This window comes from Rattus rattus, chromosome 10 (genome assembly GCF_011064425.1).
Source record: "Rattus rattus isolate New Zealand chromosome 10, Rrattus_CSIRO_v1, whole genome shotgun sequence".
NCBI lineage: Eukaryota > Metazoa > Chordata > Mammalia > Rodentia > Muridae > Rattus > Rattus rattus.
In genome coordinates this window covers 92,985,767-93,009,788 of record NC_046163.1, presented here as the reverse complement: position 1 = coordinate 93,009,788, position 24,022 = coordinate 92,985,767, and the positions used below count along the sequence as shown (strand labels likewise).

The 24,022-nt window shown below is 38.8% G+C and overlaps 1 protein-coding gene across 1 annotated transcript in view; it reads left to right on the top strand.

Annotated features, from left to right (window-relative positions):
- LOC116911743 (contactin-associated protein like 5-3) overlaps positions 1-24,022 on the top strand; it is an 820,968-nt gene that overhangs the window by 441,751 nt on the left and 355,195 nt on the right. The window lies entirely within an intron of this gene.

Here is a 24,022-nt window from a genome sequence, read left to right as displayed (position 1 = left end):
AAAAACACTCTGACCAAATCAACTTAAGAGAGAAGGGTTTATTTGGGTTTACAGGTCCAAAAGTATATGATCCATCATAATGGAGGAAGAAATGGCAACTGGTGGAGAAGGCATGGTAGAAAGAAGAGAAACACTAACAGATCACTTTGTATCCATACTCAGGAAATAGAGAATAAATAGGACATGGCATAAAGCTATACAGCCTCAAGCCCTGCCCCAGGTGACACATTTGCTCCAGTGAGACTCCACTCCTGCCCAACCAGTAAAACAAGCCAGAGACCAAGTGTTTAAATGTGAACCTATGGAAGACGTTTCACATTCAACCTGCAATGTGGATATACTACAAATTTCTTCAAACATTAGTAGACCTTCTTTCTCATTGTCCTCATTCTGGCAGAGGTCACTTCATCTGAATATTGCTATGGCCAAGGGAAGGAAATACATACAAAGAAACAAGCCAGTATTTAATTCAAAGACTTTTACTGAAAAAAAGTGAATGAGATTACTTCTGCTCTCATTTCCTTTGCCAGAAACTACCCTAGTGTCACCTCCAATTGGAGGCAAATTGTATTCAGACCATGAGATGTGAGAATATTGGCTCTAGGAATCAATGACTACCTGTCAGTGGTGGACGTTTTGGAAGGCTCAGATTGAAAGACTGGGCTGATCTTGTCCATGTTATAGAAAGAAGGATTCTTAGAGTAATTGGTGTACTGGATCCACTAGTAAAAGAGTGTCCTCTGGAGAAACTGTGAAGAATCAAGAAGCAAGAGTGGAACACTCATGATAGAAAGAGTGAGGAGACAGGAGAATGTGAATGGGCTGGACATGAGATAAGAAGATATATCCATTTACCTGCGGTTGAAATAATTTCATAGTTGTTCAGGGATGAAAACAATTTTACGTACTGTGTTTTATTTGTGCATTCTTCTGATGGCAGAGCCCTAGAAAAGTTTCATGATTTAGCTACTGCGAAAGGTGCTACAAACAATAACAATATGCAAGTGTTTATGGAATAATGGCTTTGTGTTCTTGTGGTTGAGTAAGCTCATTGGTCTAGTATTCAATTTTCTGGTCATTTTTTCTCTTTGTGGGTCTAGTTTGTATTAGATGCATTGAGTCAAGCAAACAGGAGACACAAAAGTAGAAATGAAACTGTCTGGGAAAGGTTGGCCTAATTATTGGAAGAGTGATGAGAGTAATAAGATTTGGAGCAGAATGATCAAAGACACATAGCATGGTCCACAAGATGTGGATTTGTTTTGTGGTGTTTTGATGGATGTGCATGTATGACTCCACATATGTGTGGATATATACTCATTTATACTTGTCGGTGTGGAGACCAAAGGGTGATTTCAGTTGTAAATTTCATCTCTCCTTCCTTTTTTCTGAGATAGGCCCTCCCTAACATGAAGCTCACTGTTTTTTGATATACTGCCTGGTTACCAAGGCCCGTGAATCAGCATTATCTACCAATTATCTCTGGGATTTTAAGCACAAAACACTCTTGCTTAGCCTTTACATGAATTTTCAGGACCAGATTCAGGGGTTCATGTGTGTGTGCACAGCAGGCACTTCTGACCAAACCATCTTTCTGTCACCATGAGTTATATTATTTAAATGATTCATCCTTAGAAATGGCACTAGGTCAAAAGGAATGGCAATTTGAAAGGTCTCAGTTTATACTCCCACGTCTCCAAAAGGCTTAAGACAGTATATATTTCAAAGTTCTTTTTTGTGACTTTACTTTTATATGTCTGCCAGAATTACTTAATGAATAAAACTATTTATCATGATTTTCTGCTAAATACTAGAATATCAAAATGAACCTCATTATTTGTGCTCTTGGGGTGCCTCAGGAAAAGTTTGTTTTTTGTTTTGTTTTTTTTTTTCATAAGACTGGTGGGACAGTAGGTTGATTGCTCCCATAGAGTTGCCTTTTATCACTCAACACACACTCTTTGAAGCAGATCTGTTTTCAGAAGTCAGGTGTTCAATGAGTGTTGCTGGCTTGCTAAGTGACAGAATAGTTGCATCACCACTTCAGTCTGCCTGCTATTGAGTGACTCTCCTTGATCATCTTAACATCTCTCTGGTGACATACGTACATGTTCAGAACCTCTCCCACCATGTTTCAAGCTCCTTTAATCTCTTCACAGGGAAGCTTGCTGACATCCTAACAAAGCATTTCAGGTCATTTTTCAGCCTTACAAAAAGATGTTACTTTTCTTCTCTCAAGTCTGCTAGAGTGATGGTTGATTTGGGCAATCAATAGGCAGATATTGACTGGGAGCATTACAACCTGTATGCCCGTCAGACTTAAGACACATCAGAAAGCAGAGAGGCTTTTTTAGTTCCCCTTTAGGGAAATAGTCATCTTTATCACATTTGGAGGATTGCTTGTAGTGAGGAAATTCTTACCAAAAAAGATCTATTGCAAACTATCTTTCATATATTTACCTTAGATTTAACTCATATATTGGCATTATTATATGAGTTTCTTATTGAGGCTGGCATTTCCTACCTTCCATGCCAATAGTAGAGGCTTTTCAACTTCAAGTAGACAAGAAGAAGGAGTAGAAAAAAGGAAAGAGGAGGAATAATATAAGAGGAAGAAGGAAACAAAAGAAGGATGAAGAAGAAGGGACAGACAAGAAAATAGAGAAGGAGAAAGGAAAGAGAGGAGCAAGAAGCAGAAAGAGAAGATGGACAGGATGAAGGTGAGGAAAGATAAGGAGAAAAAATAAGCAAAGAGAAGGCAGTGTGTGTGTGTGTGTGTGTGTGTGTGTGTGCGCGCAAGCGTGCATGTGTATGTGCATGTGTGTGTGCATGTGTGTAATGGGAAAGCATTTAAGAATAATGGAGGCATCAGAAGAGAAGAAACATGAAGAATGAGAAGGAAAAAAGCAAAATGAGGTAGTCAGAAGGATACTTTTACTCACTAGTGAAGGTTCTTTCTCGGTCAAGCCTGATAAACTGAATTTGAAACCCAGGACACCCACATCTATAAGAGATCGGGAAAACTGATTCGTATAAGTTGTTCACTGTATGCACGCACACACAAAAGCACACACACACACACACTCACACACACACACACACACACCAAAATATAGAAACATTGCAAACAAATATACAAACATTAATAAATGTACCACATTTATTAATTAATTAGGCTTTAGAAGAAAATGTTTCATTGTGTAGCCCAGACTCTCCTAGAACTCACTGTGTAGACCAGGCTAGCCTGAAATTCACAGAGATCCCCCTGTTTATATTTTGTTATTTTTAATTTTATTTTTTGTCTCTGGCAGAAAAATAACCATGAAAAGGCTGACTAACTTGGAGCTTGGCCTTCTGATAGCACAGAGAGGCTCTAAGACCCCTAACCTAATGTGAAAGAGGAAGCTGTCAATGTGGAAATGTAAGAAGTGTGGTCACAGTGAGAAGGGGCTTAACTGATTGAGAATACCACACTCTGCAGGGCAAGTAGAAAGCAACCATAGATTCGTTTTACTTTAATGCTGCTAACTGGCATGGTAGTATTTGTTTTGCTGTTGCTTGTTCTATTATCAATCATTCTGGAAAGTATGCCTCCAGTGGTTTTGCTGAGTTTGTCTTAAACTTGAAGGCTGTGTGAGCCTGAGATGCTGAGATGAGGGATGTTGTTTGATGTCAGGTTTGAATCAATATGAAATACTTATATGAAATTCAGCCCTCCCAACCATGTGGCATGGATCAAGCTGTGTGATCTTTATATACTTTATGTATGTGTCTAGAAATAGGGCCCAGTAGTAAAATGAATACCATGTCTAACAACTGCAAAGCCATGTTAACAATTTGGACATGTGTGGATAGGACACATGTAGACACAGGGTGTAATTTAAAGGAAGCTGCCACTGGTTCAGCCTGCCACAATCTTTGCTTCAATACATAAACCCTTGTGCCCAAGTAGCTGAATAACTTGAGCGAGGTTGAAGGCATGTTTGGTGGAGGTCAAATGTTACATTCTGAAAGTTAAACATGTTTATAAATTGTTCCTGTTGGTGGAGTGCATGTATGTGTATGCATATAAAGGCCAGAGATCATTTTTCCAGTGTCACTCATAAATGTGTTCTACCTAGTTTTGGGAGGAGGGCCTCTTACTGGGCTGAAACTGAAGTATTTTAAGCTGGCTGATCAGTTACCTCAGAAATCTACTTATATCTGTCTCCACATAGCTGTAATTACAAGTACATGCTACTACATTCAACTCTGAAAAATATAGATTCTGGGCAAGGGAAGTACATTGTCAACTCAACAATTGCCTCAGCCCTGAGAAATGAAACATTCTTAAAGATAGAAGAAATACATGAGGACAAGGGATAGGGCTTTGCAGGGAAAACAGAAGCTACAAGCCTGATGACAAATTCAAATCATTACAATACAACCCAGGTGAAAATCTGAATGTGGAGGCAGACATCTAACATCCTAGCACTTCTGCAGCAAATTGAGAAGTAGAAATGAAAGACTTTCCCTGAAGCTTCTGGGCTAAAAATATACAGACTGGAGTAGGCAGCATAAAGGCAGAAATACGTTTGCCTCAGCAAGATTAAAGGCCAGAACTGACTCCCCAAAAGTTAATCTAGCCTCCACATGTGAGCAATATCATGTGTGCATGTGAGCCTCTGCAGTAACACCTCTCTTCTTATCTTTGTATTTGTCTGTCTGTCTAACCTCAATAAATATTTTTAAAAGAAATGATACATGTAATATTCAGCAAAACAGTGGTCATAAAATGTTAAAAATAAGTTTAAAAGGGATGCAAGATATTGTCCACAGAGGAATGAAATTTAGGGATCATGTTCATAGAGTTTGTAACCATCAACCCCTTATTGTAACAGACATCAATTGGTCGATTTTTAAAGAGCTTGGAGATAAGCATGATGGGACAAGAAAAATGGCATGGGCATGCCCTGGTATTGGCTGGTCTAAGAAACACTGAGATATAGGATATATGGTTGACTCTCCTTGTCACTGGCCTAAGGGAAAGGCGTAGACATGTGCTGAGTGCATTTTAAGTGTCATTTGAAAGGGTTTTGGCTTTTGCTTCTGTGTGTTTGCTCTTTTGTTTTTGTCATAGTAGTTTCCATATATTCATTGAATAAATGCTAAAACCTCTACTAGATCCCTATAACCATAGGCAGAACCAAACCTGCTAAGTCAGAGGCTTTTGTGTATACAAGTGTGCCTGTTACAGAGCTGTTAGGGTCAGTGTCTGAAGCCCAAGAGTCCACTGACAAGCCTGGGTTGACCATCTACTTGTAAAAGGCCAGTTCATGAGACAAATAATAAAAGCAGAGAGAGATTTACCCAATGTGTTCACAGTGGGAATAGGAACAATGAGGTTCACTGACTCCTGAGGTTCATCATCAGGGTTCTGACATGAAGCAAAGCTCTAAATAGAGAGTCAGATGTTTGCATAGCTAAACAGTCTTAGCCAAGATGAGACCCTGACCTACATGCCTATCTCAGTCACTCTGGAAGAGGGTTTGATGATATCAGAACAGTATGAAAACTGTGTGCTGGAGCCACTAGTGTGTGCAAGCCTTCAGCCGTTTCCATCTAACAGCATTGGATTCTTATAGAAATCTTAGTTTCTTTGACATCATTCTTTATTAATCTGATAGAAAAGAAGCAGGACACAGGGAATGTCTTCATTCCTGTTAGCAGGGTTACTTGCCTATAATAAAGCTTAGTTTAACAAATAGGCACAGAAAGGAAAAGGTAAAATTATCATGGCAACATACCATAAAAAAGTTACTTAAAACATGTGAATTGAATTTTAAATGTAAGTTGCTCAGACTGCAATTAAGGAGAATAATCTAAATCTCTCAGTGTAAAATTTCAGAGAAGGAAACAATGCATATCACAAGACTCCTAAAAGCTTATGACTTAATGTCTGAGGAAGTTAAACTGTGGAAGTTTTGCCACCCGCACCTTCACATATCCACATTTCTTGTGTAGAAACACTGCTCATTTGTACATGAAAACTTCAAACAGCCTGGTCAGACAGACATACTTGGAGCACTGGGCTCCTCCTATGCATTTTAGACAATTGCATGGTAGGCAATTAATAATCAAATATTCTTTACGTGGAAAATAGTTAAAGACACAGGAGTAAAAGAAGCAGAGTTGAAACTCAGCTCCAAATAAGTTTAAACATTTTTCTCACTATAACATTTATTCAAAGAAGAAAGACTCCTGAGAACTCAGAGGAGACTACCCTCTGCCCACAGTCCAGACTCAAGAGGGAATCGCATAGTGCCAACTGTGCCCACTGGGTGCAAGGACCTACAAGCAATCAGGTACAAGACCCTTTGATTCCTGCCTGCACCTAGAGCCAGAAGACAGTCTCCAGGAGCGCCGACATAGCTAAGAGCAGAGGTAAGACACACATTTCTGCTATCAAGTGACCTGCATGGTAGATTCAAGATACAAGAGACAGAAGTACTCTGGGTCAGGGCACTTCCTGTTTCTGTCTCTGCATGGAAGGGAACTGATACCATCCCACAGTTCCCTGCACCCAAATCACATGGGGAAGAGAGCTGACCATCCAGGAGTGCATACATCCTGAGATCGCAGGACAGACTACAACCTCTGCATACCTCTGCCCACATCCCTGGTCCAAGGGGAAATTTCACAGTGCCTCTGGACACAAGGCTATCAGAACAGACAGCTGCCAGTACCCATGGCTCTGGTCTGTACCCAGGACCGAACTGAACTGCTCAAACAGCTCCCTGCATCCAAATCCTGTGGGGGAGAGAACTGGACCCTCAGAAGTGTGAATACTCTTGAAAAGTCAGGGGAGACTACATTCTGCCTACAGTCCAAATCCAAGAGAGAATCATATAGTGTCAACTGTGCCTGCTGGGTGCAAGGACATACGAGCAATTAGAGGCAGGACACTTTGATTCCTGTCCACACCTAGAGCTGGAAGATAGGATCCAGGGGTGCCAACACACTGAAAGAGCACCTGTTCTCAGGAAAGGCTGAAAGAAAGCAGGAAAACAGTTATACGGGAGTGCTGATACAGAGGCCTACAACAGTGTCAACTCACTTCCAGAAAAAGCATGACACGTAAACACCAGAGACAGCACAATGGCTAGAGGCAAGTGCAGGAACCTAAGCAGCAGGAACCAAGACTACTTGACATCATAAGAGTCCACTTATCCCACCAAAGAAAATACTGGATATCCAAACACACCAGAAAAGCAAGATTTAGATTTAAAATCACATTTTTTGATAATGATGGAGGACTTTAAGAAAGACAGAAAGAACTCCCTTAAAGAAATGCAGAAAAATAAGTAAACAAGTAGAAGCCCTTAGAGAGGAAACATGAAAATCCCTGAAAGAATTACAGGAAAACACAACCAAACAGGTGAAAAAATTGAAAATGGAAATAGAAACAATAAAGAAAGCACAAAGGGAGACAACTCTGAATATAGAAAACCTAAGGAAGAGACAAGGAGCCGTAGATAAAAGCATCACCAACAGAATACAAGATATAGAAGAGAATTTCAGGGGCAGAAGATACCATAGAAAACATCGACACAACTGTCAAAGATAATGTAAAAGGCAAAAAGCTCCTAGCCCAAAACATACAGGAAATCCAGGACACAATGAGAAGATCAAACCTAAGCATAATAGGTATAGAAGAAAATGAAGATTCCCAACTTAAAGGGCCAGTAAATATATTCAACAAAATTATAGAAGAAAACTTCCCTAACCTAAAGAAAAAGATGCCAATAAGCATACAAGAAGCCTAGAGAATTTCATATAGATTGGACAAGAAGAGAAACTCCTCCCATCACATAATACTTGAAACACAAAATGCACAAAACAAAGAAAGAATATTAGAAGCAGTAAGAGAAAATGGTCAAGAGACTGTTTTAAAGGCAAAACCTATAAGAATTACACCAGACTTCTCACCAGAGACCATGAAAGCCAGAAGATCCGGGACAGTTGACATACCTAAGATGTCAGCCCAAATTACTGTATCCACCAAAACTCTCAATTAACATAGATGGAGAAATGAAGATATTCCATGACAAAACCAAATTTACACATTATCTTTCTACAGATGCAACCCTACAAAGCATAATAGATGGAAAACTCCAATGCAAGGAGAGAACCTACACAGTACAGAAAACAAGAATATATGAATATTGAAACCAATAGAAGTTTCAATGAAACCAAAAGAGGACAAGCAAACATAATTCTACCTCTAAAAATGAAAATAACAGGAAACAAAAATCATTATTCCTTAATACCTCTCAAGATCAATGGACTCAATTCCCCAATAAAAAGACATAATATGGACTAACAGACTGGATACATAAAGAGGACCCAGCATCTTGCTGCATGCAGGAAACACACCTCGTAGACAAAGACAGACACTATGTCAGAGTAAATGGCTGGAAAATAACTTTCCAAGTAAATGGGCCAATGAAACAAGCTGGAGTTGCCATTGTAATATTAAATAAAATTGACTTCCAACCAAAAGTCATTAAAACATAAGGAAGGACACTTCATATTGTCAAAGGAAAAATGCACCAAGATGAATTCTCAAACTAAATATCTAAGCTCCAAATGCATTGGCACATATATTCATAAAAGAAACCTTACTAAAGCTCAAAGTACACGTTGCACCTCACATGATAGTAGGAGATTTCAACACCCAACTCTCATCAATGGAGAGATCATGGAAACAGAAATTAAACAGAGATGTAGTAGAAAAACTAACAGAAGTTATGAACCAAAAGGACTAAACAGATATTTATAGAACATTCCATCCTAACTCAAAAGGATTTACTTCTTCTCAACACCTCATGGAATCTTCTCCAAAATTGATCATATAATCAGTAACAAAACAGGCCTCAACACATACAGGAGGATAGATACAGGAGGATAGAAATAATCCGATGCATCCTATCATACCATCACACATTAAGACTGGTCTTCAAAAACAACAATAATGACAGAAAGGCTACATATACATGGAAGTTGAACAATACTCTACTCAATGACATCTTCATCAAAGAAGAAATAAAGAAAGAAATGAAAGAATTCTTAGAATTTAATGAAATTGAAGATACAACATTCTTAAACTTATGAGACACAATGAAAGCAGGACTAAAAGAAAAACTCATACCTCTGAGAAGCTGCAAAAATGTTCTCAAAGAAACAGCATATGAGAGAGCATAAGAGAGCATATGTCAGCAGCTTGACAGCATACCTTAAAGCTCTACAACAAAAAGAAATAAATAAATGAAGGAGGAGGAAAGGCAGGAAATAATCAAACTCGGGGCTGAAATCAACCAAGTAGAAACAAAAAGTACTACACAAAGAATCAACAAAACCAGGAGCTGGTTCTTTGAGAAAATCAGCAGGATAGATAAACCCTTAAACAGACTAACCAGAGGTCACAGAGAGTGTATCCAAATTAACAAAATCAGAAATCAGAAGGGAGACATGACAATAGAATCTGAAGAAATAAAAAAAATCATTAGATCCTATTACAAAAGACTATATTCAACAAAATTGGAAAATCTGGAGGAATTGGACAATTTTCTATACAGATACCAGGTATCAAAGTTAAATCAGGAACAAATAAACCATCTAAACAGCCCTGTAACTCCTAAAGAAATAGAAGCAGTTTTTAAAATTCTCCCATCCAAAAAGAGCCCAGGTCCAGATGGGTTTAGTGCAGAATTTTATCAGACCTTCATAGAAGACCTCATACCAATACTGTCCAAACTATTCCACAAAATTGAAACAGACAGAGCACTACCAAAGGCCTTCTATGAAGCCACAATTACTCTTATACTGAAACCACACAAAGACCCAACAAAGAAAGAGAGCGTCAGACCTTTTTCCCTTATTAATATTGACACAAAAATATTTAATAAAATTCTCTCAGACCACATCCAAGAACACATCAAAACGATCATCCATCATGATCAAGTAGACTTCATCCCAGGGATGCAGGGATGGTTTAATACATGAAAATCCATCAATGTAATCCATTATTTAAAAAAAGTCAAAGATAAGACCCACATGATCATTTCGTTAGATGATTAAAAATAAATTGACAAAATTCAACACCCTTAAATGATAAAAGTCCTGGAAAGATCAGGAATTCAAGGCCGATATCTACACATAGTAAAAGCAATATACAGCAAACCACTAGCTAACATCAAACTAAATGGAGAGAAACTGGAAGCAATCCCACTAAAATCAGAGACTAGACAAGACCACCCACTCTCTCCTTACTTATTCAATATAGTAGATGAAGTCCTAGCCAGAGCAATCAGACAGCGAACGAAGGTCAAAGGGATACAAATTGGAAGGGAAGAAATCAAAATATCACTATTTGCAGATGATATGATAGTGTACTTAAGTGACCCAAAAAGTTCCAGCAGAGAATGACTTAAGCTGATAAACAACTTCAGCAAAGTGTCGGGGTATAAAATTAACTCAAATAAATCAATAGCCTTCTTTTAGGCAAAGGATAAACAGTCTGAGAAAGAAATTAGGGAAATGATGCTGAAATGTTGTTCAAAAACTCGTCCCTGTCGCCCACCCATTCAAGGCCTGAATCTAGCTTTCAGCCTGTACAAATTAATTCTGATGTAACTCATGCACCGGGAGGTTTGTGCTCCAGGAACTCTGAGGCCATGAGATTAGATAGCTGTCCTCCAGGGATGAGTTCTGAGAAAATGAGTTCCTCCGCCCTGCATCCAGAGCTCCAAGAAAAGTCACAAAGAACATCTGTGGGACCCCAGATATCTCTTCTTCCCACTCAAGACCTGCTTAAGTTTTAATTAGCATGGGACCAATCATGTATTGCCCCGCCATCCCTTTCCCGCCCGTTCTCAAAATCCTATATAAACTTTGTGCTTTTATGGTTCTGGGCCAAGCCCTCTGCCTCCTGTGTGAGGTACATATTGGTCCAGAGCTCTGCCTGAATACAGCTTGTTGCCTTTGCATCGGACGCGTGGTCTCTAGTCATACTTGGGCGCTGAGCTCTCTCAAACTGAGCACTCCCTCGCCATTCCAATTGTGCAAGCCCCGCACTCTCCAGAACTGAGCAGGCATCCGCGCTCCCTCCTGAATTGAGCAGGGCTGAGGAATTTGGACTTAACAATGCTTTTCACCATAGTCCCAGATAATATGAAATATCTTGGTGTGACTTTAACCAAGTAAGAGAAAGATCTGTATGACAAGAACTTCAAGTCTCTGAAGAAAGAAATTGAGGAAGATCTCAGAAGATGGAAAAATCTTCCATGCTCATGGATTGGCAGGATTAATATAGTAAAGATGGCCGTTTTGCCAAAAGCAATCTACAGATTCAGTTAAATCCCCATCAAAATTCCTACTCAATTATTTATAGAGATAGAAAAAGCAATTTGCAAATTCATTTGGGAAAACAAAAAACCCAGGATAGCAAAAACTATACTCAACAATAAAAGAACTTCTGGGGAATCACCATCCCTGACTTCAAACTGTATTACAGAGCAATTGTTATAAAAACCGTTTGGTATTTATACAGAGACAGGAAGATAGATCAGTAGAACAGAATTGAAAATGTAGAAATGATCCCGAACACTTGTGGTTACTTGACCTTTAACAAAGGAGCTAAAACTATCCAATGGAAGAAAGATAGCATTTTCTACAAATGGTGCTGGTTCAATTGGAGGTCAGTATGTAGAAGAATGCAAATCGATCCATTCTTATCACCATGTACAAAGCTTAATTTCAAGTGGAATCAGGACCTCCAGATCAATCCAGATACACTCAAGAAGAAAAAGTGGGGAAGAGTCTCTAATAAATGGGCATTGAAGAAAATTTTCTGAACAAAACACCAATGGCTTATGCTCTAAGATCAAGAATCGACAAATGGGACCTCATAAAACTGTAAAGCTTCTGTAAGGCAAAAGACACTGTCATTAGGACAAAAGGACAACCAACAGAATGGGAAAAGATCTTTACCCATCCTACATCTGATAGAGGGCTAATATCCAAAATATAAAAAAACTCAAGACGTTAGACTCCAGAGAGCCAAATAACCCTATTAAAAATTGGGTATAGAGCAAAACAAAACATTCTGAGTTGAGGATTATCAAATGGCCAAAAAGCACCTAAAAATATGTTCAACAAACTTAGTCATCAGGGAAATGCAAATGAAACAACACTGAGATTACAACTCACACCAGTCAGAATGGCTAAGATAAAAACTCAAGTGACAGCAGATGCTGGTGAGGATGTGGAGAAGGAGGAACACTCCTCCATGTTTGGTAGGATTGCAAACTGGTACAACCTCTCTGGAAATCAGTCTGGAGGTTCCTCAGAAAATTGGATATTCCACTACCTGAGTACCAAGCTCTACCTCTCTTGATCATATAACCTAAAGTTGCTCCAACATATAACAAGTACACATGTTCCACTATGTTCATAGCAGCCTTATTTATAATAGCTAGAAGCTGGAAAGAACCCAGACGCCCTTCAATAGAGGAATGGATTCAAAAAGTGTGGTAACATCTATATAATGGAGTACTACTCAGCTATCAAAATAATGACTTCGTGAAATTCATAGGCAAATGGAATGAACTAGAAATTATGATCCTGAGTGAGGTAACTCAATCACAGCAAAACACACTTGGTATGCACTCATCGATAAGCGGATATTAGCCAAAAGCTTGTATTACCCAAGATGCAATCCACAGAACACAGGAAGCTCAAGAAGAAGAATGACCAAAATGTGGATGCTCCCACTCCTTCTTAAAAGTGTAAATAAAATATCCATAGGAGGAGATATGGAAGCAAAGTTTAGAGCAGTGACTCAAGGAAAAGCCATTCAGAGCTTGACCCATGTGTGGCCCATATATATACAGCCACCAAAACTAGGTAAGATTGATGAAGTTAAAAAATTCATGCTGAAAGGGTCCCAGATATAGAAATTTCCTGAGAGACACATCCAGAGCATGTCCAATTCAGAGGTCAATGCAAGGAGCAGAGTGTAGTGTAGAGGCGTGTGTGTGTGTGTGTGTGTGTGTGTGTGTGTGTGTGTGTGTGTATACACACGATGCCACCTGTACATATATGTATATGAGTGTACACTCCAGAATGATTATCTAATGTTCTACTCTTCCACTGTCCACTTTGTTACCTTAAGACAGGGCCTCATGCTGAATCTGGATTTAAGCTGACAACCAGTATGCCTCAAAGATCCACTTTGTACCACTCCAAGGCTGACGTTATTGGTGCATGTGTGCTATGCTTGGCTTTTTATTTGGGTGCAAGACATTTTTATGCAGTCATAAGTTTACACAGGAATCACTCCAACACAGTGACTCATCTCCCCAGGCCACACTGCCCAGTTCTTAAACCAGTTTTTGATGTCCTTACACAGAACAATAGCCCATCCCTTGTTTATGGTTTACAAAACACCAAGGACTTCCTCAAATTGTTTGTTCTGTTAGCCCTTAAATGCAAAATAGGCCCAAACAAAGGGCTGTTTTTTGAAGAATCATGCCTGAAGCTCCTGCTTATTTCCCTGAGGTATTTCACAGATATGAACCACCAGTGTTTTCAAAAAAGCTTTAAAGTATAAAATGATATGTTGTTTCAAGTCAATATTTTATCACTTTCATTTTAAACTATGACTGACTCCACTGATTAAATTGTGAATCATATAAATAATTTACAGTGTGTTCATTTGAATGACACAAAGTTTTCTTAGTGTAGTTCAAAGAAAAGGGTCAGAAAGTGTTTCTCCACATGATGAATTTCTCTAATACAGAATCTCTGTGACTTGTATCATGTTTTTATACTAATTGGTGTCTTACTGGTGTCACATTCAAAGGAAAAATAATAGAATCCGCCCCTTATGCTATTGAGATAAATTTCTGAATTAGTAGGTGTGAAATCTCCTTGACAAATCTGATCACAGCCCTTCCTTGTTCCTGCTACATTAACAACATATTGTCCACACTGCAACTTTGATGAGAGACAAGATAACTGCTCTTTTACATACAAAGGATAGGATAAGATGAAGTGAAGCATAGTTTAGAATAATGAGCCAAGGACATTCAAGTACAAAGCAAAGTAGGACAAAAGCCTGACTACTGTGGCTCCTTCCAAGAAGATTGTGGGTCCATCAAACTGTAGATAATCACTGTTTTGATAAATTGGCAGTGTGTGTGTGAGTGTGTGTGTGTGTGTGTGTATGTGTGGACTGATGTAAAGGTAAGAAGTTGAATTTGGGTGATTTGTTCAATCCCTTTCTACCTGTTTTGAATTTTTTGTTTGGCTGGTTCATTTTTTATTTATTTATTTATTTATTTATTTATTTATTTATTTATTTATTGCTTTTGGGTTTTGTTTGTTTTTTGTTGTTGTTGTTGTTGTTGTTTTTTGTTTTTGAGAAAGGATCTCTCACTGAACTGAGAACTCATGTTTCATATAAAGTGAATGGGCAGCAAATCCCTAGAATCCGTCTGTTTCCGCACCCTCATCACTTGGATCATAGTCACATGTAACTAGGCATGTTTATGCCCTGGTTTTATTTGGTTCTGGTAATCTTAACCAAGGTCCTTCTGCTTGCAGAGCAAATGTTTTGCTTATTTTGCTATATTCTAGCCCCAGGGGTAATTTGTTTCATTAAAATTGTTGTGATTACATCACTGTATTATTTAAAATTGTTCAGCAAGTCTTCCTTAATTTAGATTTTTATGTATGTGTGTGTGTCTGTCTGTCTGTGTCTGTCTGTCTGTCTGTCTGTCTGTATGTATGTATGTGTACATATGTATGTATGTAAGAACGTCTATTTGGAGGTTGGGAATCTTAGGTCCAATTACTTAGGAGCCATTTACCTTCTTTGTGACAGAACATGGACAACACAATGGTCGTACTGGGCAGAGACTATAGAAGCTCCACATGTCTCTGGTTCCCCACTGCTCGGATTACAAGGGCCACAACCAGGCACAACTTTTTGTGTATGTGGTCTGCGGATCAAACTCAGAGCAGAATGCTTTACCAAGTGAGCCAGCTTCCTATTCCTCGATCATTATCTTAATGCGTATTAGCTCTGCTGTCAGCCTCTGGGAGTGGAGATTTTCATGGATAGGCCTCTGTGAATCTTCTTTAGAGCAGCCCTTAGCTTCTGGTTTTTACTTGATCATATTGATGATCCCTTCCGCTTCCTGTCTGTTAACCATATTTCATCTTGGTCACTTCTTCCGAAGTATTCAGCTTTCAGGTAATTATTTAACTCATCACTCCCCTCCTTATAATACATGCACATGGAGTTGCAATAATTATATTATTTATCTTTCTCTTGATTTTTGTTGTCAGAAGCATTGTGGTTTATTGGGTATATTTTTCCTAAAACTAGCACTAGGTTTAGAAAGGTATTTGTGGGAAAAAAAACAAAAACAAAAACACTGAGAAAATACAGTTGCAAACTTTCTTGTTAGCATGTCCTCCTATAAGCTCTACCCTGAAAGAGGTAAAAAGACTATCACATGTCCCATGGTTTGCTTCCTTTGCCCACTATGTAGAGGAGCTTCCCAGTTTTAATTGGTTGAAATGATGGAAGGTAATGCTTTTCATTTACAGTTTATTTTTTAAATCTCTACATACTAAGTCTCATGAATTCACAAAGGAGCTTGTGAATCATACTACAATTGATATAGATCTAGGAGTGCCCAATTTTAAGAGGCTACTCTAATAGGGCATTTGGACAAGTCAATTTATGTAGAAAATATAAAATAAAAAGAATAGCATTCTCTGCTGTAGCAGGACATGAAACTGAGTCTGACAGATGAATGGTTGTCAACATCAGTTTGCAATAACGAAGATTTCCTGCTGGTGAATAATATGATGATGGAGACCCTGGCAATCAGTATTTTCTCTCTATTAATGATTGATTTCATTACTGGCTGTCGTTTAAATGGAATATCAGAGGAAAAATAGCTGAGTAACCTATGCAGACAAGAGAGGTGAAGGATCCATTTTCCTTATGGGTACTTCATAGGTACTTTCTGCTTAATGATTTCATTAGAGATTATTCAAATGATGGAGAGCTCGGTGGCTGGGAAAAAGACTCCAAGGGGAAGAGGGCTTACAACACAACTATTAGGCTTTGAAGTCACATCTGAAACTTCTACCTGGAATGCCAAATACTGTCACAGGCACCTGAAACCCTGGTTATGGCCAAGGAAGGAGGATCAGAGAATTTTAGAGACAGAGAATTATTTCTGAGTCCTGGGACTTAGTATGTAGAGATTTAAGAAATAAACTGTAAATGAAAAGCTTGATTCACCAGCTAGCCCAACTATAAAATGGTGAACTCTTACTATAGTGAAAGGCAATGAAGGAAATAAGCCCAATGTGGACAGACTGGAAAACACTGGACATCCTCCTCTGGTTTCTGCACACAGATATGCACATACAGGCACACACACACACACACACACACACACACACACACACACACACACACACACACACACACACACACACACACACACACACACACACACACACTTTGTCGGCGCCAGCACCGACACGGTACCGAGAATCGGGCGAAAGCCTACAGGATGAAAGAAACATGCGCACACACACACAGGTTATCGTGTCAAGCCAGGAGAGGAAAGAGAGAGGGGAGAGGGAGAGAGAGAGAGAGAGAGAGAGAGAGAGAGAGAGAGAGAGAGAGAGAGAGAGAGAGAGAGAGAGGAAGAGTGAAGGAAGAGTGAGGAAGAAGATGAGAGTGAGGAGGAATAGTGAGAGACTCCTGTAGCTTTATTCACCACTTACATACCCAAGTCTCCAGGTAGAAAATAACTGGGAAGCACAGTGGGAAACCCTGGCTCGTGACTTAGACCGACTAGGACACCTGAATTAATTAGGGAGAAATCCGAGGAAACCAGCCTAAATCTCAAGGATAAAGGCTGAGGAAGCAAAAGGCAGAAGTAAATTGACCACCACCCAGGTGTGGTCCAGGTGTGTCAGTTCCACATGCTTCAGCCGGGCTCAGCAGAGGTCATGCAGCGGAGACAGTGTTCACTACTTTGTCTTTTCTTCCTGTGCCGTAAATACATGGGAGAGGCCTCTGTCCAACAATCCCATGACTTCTTAACTGTGGCCATGCAGTTACAAAGCGGCCAGGCCCAAATCCAATATGGCACTACAACACTCCACATGCTTTGTTTTGTTTTTTATAAAAATCATAGCATGAAAAATGAAAACTAATGTATCTGGTTCAGTTCTAAACTCTGTTACTAACCTAATTGAGTTGCAGAACCTCATTCCACATTGAGCCTAGGCATTCATGCTCCTCTACCTATGATAGCAAGGACAATTGTTCATTAATAATGAGATAGTAGCTCACATACAGAATGGTGGACATAATGTCAAAAAGGAGATAAACAATTTTTACCTGTTTTTAAATGGATGGATGGTTGGATGGGTGGACAGAAGGATGGATGGATGGATGGATGGATGGATGGATGGATGGATGGATGGATGGATTAATGAGGCAGAGACCCCTAAGACAAACCACCCATCCAACAATTTTATTTCTTTATTTAGATAAATAAATATAATTTATTATTATATTACCAACTTATAATTATGGTGATTATTTTTAGATGTGGAAAACATTCAGAATTTAAACCATGATAACATAATTCAAAAACATATGATATCTGTGACAATCATTTTTTAATTATCTTTTCTTTTTCTTTTTTGTAATTCTTTTGTTTTTATTTTTATTAATTTATTTATTATATTTATTGGAAATTTTATGTATTGATATTTCAAAAGTTATCCTCTCCTCCCCCTTTCCATGCTTCTATGAAGTTGCTCCCAATACCACATAACCACTCCCACCTCAACACACTGGCCTTCCTGTACACTGGGGAAACGAAGACTTCACAGGACTAAGGGCTAGACGTCCTATAGATGCCATACAATGTCATGCTCTGCTACATATGCAGCTGGAGTCAAGGGTCCCCGTCTTTGGTTAGTGGTTTAGTCCCCAAGAGCTCTGGAGGGCCTGGTTAGTTGAAATTGTTGTTCTACCTATGGTGTTGCATTTGCCTCCAGCTCCTTCAGTCCTTTCTTTAACTCTTCAATTGGGATCTACCTGATCAGTCCTATGTTTAGGTGCAAGCATCCTCATCTGTAACCATAAGGCTCTGACAATCATAAAACAGGGGACAATCATATCAGGCTCCTGTCAGCAAGCAATTCTTGGCATCATCAATAGTGACTGGATTTGGTGGTAGCATATGGGATAGATTACTAAGGGAGGTAGTCTCTGGATGATCTTTCCTTCAGACCCTAGTCCACTCTTTGTCTCTGTGTTTGCTTCCATGGGTATTTTGTTCACGCTTATAAGAAGGAATGAAGTAATAATATTTTGTCCTTCCTTCATCTTGAACTTAATATGGTCTGTGAATTGTTTCTTGGGTATTTCTTCTTCTTTCTTTCTTTTTTTTTTTTTTTTTTCCGGAGCGAGGGACCAAACTCAGGGCCTTGCGCTTGCTAGGCAAGTGCTCTACCACTGAGCTAAATCCCCAACCCCGTTTCTTGGGTATTTCAAGCTTTAGGGCTAATATCCACTTATCAGTGAATGCATACCATGTGTGTTTTTTTGTGACTGGGTTGCCTCATTAAGGATGATATTTTCAGGTTCCATACATTTGCCTAATAACTTCACGTAGTCATTGTTTTTATTAGCTGGGTAGTACTCCATTGTGTAAATATATCACATTTTCTGTATCTGTTCCTCTGTTGAGGGACATCTAGGTTTTTTCCATCTTGTGGCTATTATAAAAAAAATCTGCATGAACATAGTGCAGCATGTGTTCTTGTGCTATGTTGGAGCATCTTTTGAGTATATGCCCAGGAGTGGTATAGCTGGGTCCTAAGATAGTACTATGTTCAATTTTCTGAAAAACTGACAGGCTGATTTCCAGAGTAGTTGTAACAGTTTGCAACCCCACCAACAATGGAAGTGTTTTTCTATTTCTCCACATCCTAGTCACCATATACACTCATCTGAGATTTTATTCTTAGCCATTCGGACTGGTATGAAGTGGAATCTCAGGGTTGTTTGGATTTGCATTTACCTGATGACTAAGGATGTTGAACATTCCTTTAGGTGCTCCTCCACATTTGATATTCCTCAGTTGAGAATTCTTTGTTTACCTCTGTATGGCATTTTCATAGGGTTATTTGGTTCTTTGGAGTCTAACTTCCTGAGTTCTTTATATATATTAGATATTTGCTCTTTATCATATATTAGATTGGTAAAGATCTTTTCCCAATCTCTTGTTTGCTGTGTCCTTTGCCATACAGAAGCTTTGTAATTTTATGAGTTTCCATTTGTCAGTTCTTTGTCTATGATCTTAGAGCATAAGACATTGGTGTTCTGTTCTGGAAAATTTCCTCTGTGCCTATGTCTTCAAAGCTCTTCCCCAGTTACTCTTCTATTACTTTCAGTGTATCTGGTTTTAAGTGGAGGTTCAAGATCCACTTTGACTTAAGCTTTGTACAAGGCAATCAGAATGGATTGATTTGCATTCTTCCACATGCTGACCTGCAGTTGAACCAGCCCCATTTGTTGAAAATGCTGTTTTTGTTCCATTGAATGGTTTCAGCTTCTTTGTCAAAGATCAAGTGACCATAGGTGTGTGGGTTCATTTCTCTGTCTTCAATTCTGTTCTACTGATCTACCTGCTTGTCTCTGTGTCTCTGTACCAATACCATACTTTTTTTTTTTTTTTTTTTTTTTTTTTATCACAATTGCTCTGTAATACTGCTTGAGGTCAGGAATGGTGATTCCCCCAGAAATTCTTTTATTGTTGAGGATAGTTTTTGATTGCCTGGGCTTTTTGTTATTCCAAATGAATTTTCAAATTGCTCTTTGTAACTAACTCTATGAAGAATTGAGTTGGAATTTTGATGGGGATTGTATTGAATCTGTAGATTACTTTTTTCAAGATGGCCATTTTTACTACATTTATCCTGCCAATCCATGAACATGGAAAGTCTTTCCATCATCTGATATATTTTTCAATTTCTTTCTTCAGAAACTTGAATTTCTTGTCATATAGATTTTTTACTTGCTTGGTTGGAGTCATACTGAGGAATTTTATATTATTTGGGACTATTGTGAAGGGTGTCATTTCCCTAATTTCTTTCTCATCCTGTTTATCTTTTAAGTAGAAGAAGGGTACTGATTTGTTTGAGTTAATTTTATACCCATCTACTTTGCTGAAATTGTTTATCAGGTTCAGTAGTTCTGTGGTGTGGTAGAATTTGGGGGTCCGTCCCTTAAGTATACTATCATATCATCGGAAAGTAGTGATAATTTGACTTCTTGTCTTCCAGTTTTTATCCCTTTCACCTCCTTTTGTTGTCAGATTGCTCTGGCTAGGGCTTCAATTACTATATTGAATAGTAGGGAAAGAATGGGAAGCTTTGTCTAGTTAGTCATGCTTTGATCTATGACTTCTGATCTCTTTCCTATGTTTTGTATATCCAGGGTTGTCTCCCTCTGTGATTTATTTATTGTTTCTATTTCCATTTTTTTTTTTTGTTTTTGTTTTTGTTTTCTTTTTTGGTTCTTTTTTTTCGGAGCTGGGGACCGAACCCAGGACCTTGTGCTTCCTAGGCAAGCGCTCTACCACTGAGCTAAATCCCCAACCCCTCTATTTCCATTTTTAAATCCTGGATGGTTTTATTCAATTCCTTCACCTGTTTGGTTGTGTTTTCCTGTAATTCTTTCAGGATTTTTTGTGTTCCTTTTTTAAGGGTTTCTACTTGTTTACCTGTGTTGTCCTGTATTTCATGTCCTTCTTAACATCCTCTATCATCATCAGGATATGTGACTTTAAATCCAAATCTTGCTTTTCCAATGTTCTGGGGTATTAAGGACCAGCTATGGTAGGACAACTGGTTTCTGATGATGGCAAGTACTCTTGGGTTTTGTTGCTTAGGTTCTTGTGTTTGTCTCTTGCCATCTGGGTATCTCTGGTGTTAGTTGTTCTTGCTGTTTCTGACTGGAGCTTGCCCCTCCAGTAGGCCTGTGAGTCTGTGATCTTAAGAGTGAGAACACTGCTGTGAGACCATATGTCTCCTGTCAGGCTTTGATTCTGGTGGGCTGTGGGACAGCCTTACTTATGCGCACAGATGGAGACTGGGAGGGTCCTGTCCCAGGCTGCTCAGCAGTTCCTCTGTCCTGTGCATTCCTGGTAAGTCCCTCATTGGACAGTTAGTAAAGCAAAAGTGGAGTCTTAGGAGTGAGGGCACTCCATGGAGACCAGCTCTCTCCTGGCAGGTTTTTCAGAAGGAGACTGGAAGCCAATTTTTACTTTTATGTTTAAAAGTTTGTTATTTGTTATTAAACTGTTTTCAAGCATCATTATGATTATTTGCATTTGTCTATGAGTGGATATGTCCATATGAATGCAGGTGACATCAGACACCGATAGAGGGCACCATAATTCTTGCAATTGGAGTTGCAGGTGTTTGTCAGTTGCCTAATATTTGTTATTTTCAGAAAGAGCAACCGTGCCTTTAAATACAGAGGCATTACTAGTTTAGATTACTTTTCTGCAACACTAGAGTTTGAAGATGTGCTTACTACACCTTAAGCAAGTATTACCACCCTGAGTCATAGTTCTACTCTCAATTTACATAACTTATCTTATCAGCTCCGACTCTCCTATAGTTCTGCTTTCTTTGGATTAATGTGAAATGTTGACTTTGTGTCTGAATAGGCTTCTGATGTTTTAACTCTTTGTATGTTTCTTCACATGCTATTTCCAATATTACTTGCTTTGTACCAGTTGCAGCCTTTATGTTTCTCCTGACACCTTGAAACCTGCTAACCTTGGTCTCCCCTGCTTTCTTAGTTATTCTTGGCTCTCCAACAGTTCTATTACAGAGAACCAGCTATTGAAACCCTCTTCACAGAATTACCAGGAGTCATGAAAAGGAAAAAAAAATTGGAGACTTTTTATTTTTCTATGTACACACATATAAGGGGAGGTACCTGCTGAGCCCAGAGTAATCTGTTAGATTTTTGGCAACTCCAGTTTTAGGCATCTGAAAGAAAACCAGTATAGAGGATGTGTACTGAACTCTAGTTCTCAGCAAGAATAGGCAAGCATCTTTTGATAGGCAAGCATATTGTTGATTCATTTATCATTTTCTAACATTTCAATTCTATGTTTGTACATAGTTCATTTTATGAAATCATAATTCTTGGATTTTTCAGAGCAATATTGTTTTGGAATCACAATGAATAATCTTAAGCATTAGGACATGTGTTGTTTCATACAGTTGAAATTATATCTGTGTTGTGGTTTGCCCTGAAGTTATCTGTATTTTGACGCTAATTCTATTGCCCCAAGGACAGCTGCCTAGTCACGTACTCAGGAATCAGGTGACTTCACAAGAACCTCCCTATTGTTAGGGGCAGGTACAGGATAGAAGGAGGCCTGTCATTGGAGGAGAAGGAAGGATGAGCAGAAGAGAAGTTTGAAGGAAGAGGAGGAGACTAGAAGAGAAAGGGGAGACAGGACAGAGGAGAGGGTGAAAAGCCATGGCAAGTGATGTTAAGATTTTGCTCTGTGTATTTATTTACAGGTTGTTATTAATGTTCTCAAGGGATGGATGGTACTGGGCTTTGTATGTTTAAGTGGGCAATTATATCTTATCAATTGGATCTAAGATTATTGTGTTGTGTGTTCTTTTATGTGATGGTTTCAGTGTAGGAAAGTGTCCGGCGGCAGGAGACTCTGGGTCTCCAAGGAGTTGGGATGTGTTTCCACCAAGATATCTAGCAAATATCTTGGGGCACTGAGGTGCTGGAGCTAGCGAGGTAAAAGACAATACCCTTTTTATTTTATATATTTTTACAACAACATATCTGTAGATATAAGAATTCCCAGAGAAGTCCTTATTAGGAGAAGAGTTATATGTGAATTTTCTACACACTGCCAAATGGTCATCCACAGGCCTGGATGCAATTTCACTTCCACTAACAGTGTCTTGCTCACAGACTCATAAAATGGGTTATTATTAGTTGGAACTTTGGCCAGTTTGAATCATTTCTTGAGAAAATAGAAAGCATTTAAGGGTGATACTTAGCATGTGATTTACAGCTCTGTGAAGGCTCACAATTTCTTATCCTAGTTTTTCTACAATGCCCAATGCTAGCATTTTGTTACTCTGTTAAAAGAACTGCAGTCTTCCTCTCCTTCTCCTTCTCCCTCTGTCTCTCTGTCTCTTTCTCTGTCTCTGTCTCTGTCTCTCTCTCTCTCTCTCTCTCTCTCTCTCTCCCTCTCCTCTCCCCTCCCTCCCCCTCCCTCCTTCCCATCCCTCTCTTTCATGTTTGTGTGTGTGTGTGTATGTGTGTGTGTTTATGTGTCTCCCACATTCTTCTACACATCTATGTTTAAGATCATAACCTATAGAGGTGTAAGTTTGTGGATATGTGGATGCAGTTTTTGTTATATTTATATAATAGATATTTAAGCTGTTTAATTTGGAGGATGCTATCTGAAAGCAATGTCTTTTTAGTCCATTGGACTGCAACGTGGATTCCATACAGTGGTTTTATAAAAACATAGAAGACATAGCAAGTTGCATTGCCTATCTAAATGGTTCAGATTGACAGTGTGAAATCTTTTATCGTCCCAAGATGACATTTTCACTTACATGTGTGGTGGCCCAGTTCATAACTTAACTGGGATACATACTGACTTTAGGCTTCTTTGTGTCTACTTTACAAAGCTCTTCAGAATTTACCCAGAATACTGTAGGAAATGAACAAAATAGTAGATTATTTCCATATTAAAGTATAGAACATCTCTGTAAAAATAAATAGGAACTGAGCCCTTGTTGTAAAAAATATAAAAACTAAAAAAAAAAAAAAAAAAAAAAAGTATGGTTGTCTTTTATCCCC